Raw genomic sequence first — 3,200 nt, forward strand, 5'->3', positions numbered from 1 at the left:
GTTTTTGTACTTTCATCACTGAGCCTGCTGGTTTTTGTCTTTGAGCTTAAAATTAAGAATGTGTTATGAAAAAGTATGGATAATTTTTATGAAATTACAATGCTTGACGATGGATAAGAACAGTAACTGCATTTGTTGCTTCTGAATGTTTGGCTCCCGTTTGACAGTTCTCACTGGCTCCCAAGTGACAAGCACATTGAGTGAGTCCGCAGTACTCAGGTCACAACTAACGATTTTATGATCGCTGATTGCTCGCTCATCGCGTTGCTCATCGTTACAGCTAATCGCTATTGTGACCCTCTGAAAGCTAAATTGACAGGTTTTATGTGTCATACACACACTTTACCTTCTTTTCTTGCATCTTGTAAATAAAAATTATCATTAAAATATCTCATAGCTTCATAAATCCGAAAAAAAAATAGCATTTTAGCTGTAATGAGCATTTGCAAGCTTGTCCCTGAAATTTTCAAATTTTCTTAAAAGTTCGTGCAGTTTCCTGAAGTTTTTGGAACCACTTTGAAAATCCTGAGTTTGCCTGAAGTTCACCAAAATTTTCAGAAGTTTTCGGAACTTCCCTTTTGTTCCCGCAGTTTGCCTATAAAACTTCCTGAAATTCTCAGCACTTCTTTTTATTCCTCAGACTCTCCTGAAGATCTCTATTGTTTCCTGAAGCTTACTGAACCTCCCGTAACGGGTGGCAACTAAAATTTTGGATTTTTTTCGAGGCCTCTATGCTCAACAACAAACGAGCTCAGAGAGAAATAAGAGTGTGTATGTGTTAGCTCTCTCTCCTCTTTCTGCTAGTATTTTCTGTTTTGTTTATGCTTGCTCAGTTTTGCTAAAAATGCTGTGGAAACAAGAAGTATTTCACGAGTGCGTTGTACAGTTCTACGAACTGCACAGAAATCTCGGCAAAAAGTATACGGTACAACATTTTAAAAGCGAAAATGTTGCGGCTTCGACTGTTTACCATATCCTAAGATCCCCAACAACTGCTCGCAAGCAAGGTAGTGGAAGACCAGCAAAAATTATGGACGCAAAAGGACTTCGTTTTCTTTATCGTGCCTTCAACAACAAGGATTCACTGAGCCAACGGGATGCCGCAAAAAAGTTCAACTTTTCTCACCAATACATCTGCAAAACATTGAAAAGAGTCGGAATAAAGTGCCGAAAGAAGACACGAGCCCCGGAACATACTGACGCACAGATTTCAACGCTGAAATCCCAATGCCACTGGTTGATTAAAAATTATTCCGGAAAAATTTTGTTTTGGACGATGAAAGTTACTTCCCTCTTTCGAAGACGCAGATTCCCGGAAACGATCGATACTATTCAACGGATAGTTCTACCAACAATCAATACGAAACTAACGATTTTAAATTGGCTCACCACTTTAGTAGCCTATTGGTCCCAAGCAAACGATTAACGTACCCTATTCTAGTCGAAATTCTAGTACTACGCAATGTTTGTTTTGATTCGCTATGAAAGTTTGACAGATAAAATGAGGGGTTATTGGTTTTTCCTATGTTTCAAGGGGTGATTCGACAAGCTTGGGACCGAAGATAGTACCAGAGGTGAGCCAAAAAGTTGAGCACGTTTCTTCGGGACCTACTTGTCTTAGAGTTACCTCTATGGTTCTACTGCACCTCCGAACATAAAATATAAGTTTAAACCGAGGGGGACGACTCCATCCACGATGCAGGAAATATTGTGTTTTGCTGTGGCTAGCTGCGCGTACGCTGAGTAGATAGAAAGAAGATTTATCACGATTTTGAAGATTTCCTGCAAAGAGATGATGCGCGATGCAAGTAGATGCGAGAAATGAAAGAAGATTTTTCGAAGATTTATTCGCTAGTGTGAGATTTTTTGAGCATCTAGAATTGAGATTTAGATGTGTTGCCCCCCTCGGTTTAAACATAAGTTTGAACAGAAAGTGATGCTGTACATTGCCATTTCCGAGAAAGGCATTTCTAAGCCATGGTTCAAGCCCTCTGGTTTGGCAATCAATCAATATGTGTACCAGAACGAATGTTTGAAGAAAATTTTGATCCCGTTTCTACAAAAACATCATGCTGATGGACAATACGTGTTTTGGCCGGATAAAGCGTCATCGCATTACGCAAAAAAAACACAATCGTTCCTGATCCCATTTGTACCCAAAAACCACAACCCGACAAATCTGCCTCAGTGTCGCCCAATCGAAGATTTCTTCAAGGTTTTGAGCTCCTTGGTGTACAAAAATAACTGGAGAGCCACGAATTGCAAACAGTTGATTGGTAGAATCAAGAGATGCATTCGCAAAGTTGACATGAAGGCCGTACAACGCTCCTGTTCCGACATCAAACGGAAGCTTCGCCGAACATCCGATTACGAACCATTTTTAAATGTCCACTATTTTTTTTTTCAACAATGGACAATGTATCTTTAATTTCAATAAATCAGATCTTCTTCAAGTATGTTTGACTTTTTTTGACAGCTTGAGAAAGAAATTCCAAAATTTTAGTTGCCGCCCGTTATGTTCTCCTGATGATGTTCCTGGAATTGTTCAGAAATTAAAGGAATTGCCCAGAAGATCTTTAAGTTTCCCTTTAAACATAGATCTTCTGTATAGCTTTATTAATGTTTTTAAGTTCATTCCCTGAAGTGTTTTTTACTATCATTAAATTTTCGGATCTTCTTGATGGTTTCCTCTATTTTACTGAAATAAATGGAACTGCCATAAAGTTCTAGAAACGAACCTAAAGTTTTAGGAACGTCCCTCAAGTTCTCACAGTTTTCCTGATATTCACGGAACTGCCCTAACATTTTCAGAACCCACCCGAAGTTCACGTAACTTACTCATTGGTCATTAAGCTTAAATTTTCCTGAATTTAATGGAACTGCCCTGAAGCTCTTGATCTTCGCTGAAGTAAATTTAAAAAAAAATCCACTTTTATGGATGTTCCGGATATCCTAGAGGACAGTTTCGTGACCACCAGTGTGCGCATGCTGCACAGAAAAAAAGTTATTGAATATTACATCCAAACAGCTGCACAGAGAGCATTCCACCGGTTGTGTAATATTTTTGCTATTACATCATTATTTCATACATCAGCTTGAATTACGTTGATTTTTTTTTTGCTGTGTGGTCCCAGATTCAAATTCATTCATGTAGCATCACAACAAGTGATAAAAAAAAAACGCTGGGCTATTCAGATCTT

The sequence above is a fragment of the Ochlerotatus camptorhynchus genome, unplaced genomic scaffold, assembly GCF_037179485.1.
Source record: "Ochlerotatus camptorhynchus isolate MF236.1 unplaced genomic scaffold, CSIRO-AGI_Acam_v1.1 ptg000312l, whole genome shotgun sequence".
Lineage (NCBI taxonomy): Eukaryota > Metazoa > Arthropoda > Insecta > Diptera > Culicidae > Ochlerotatus > Ochlerotatus camptorhynchus.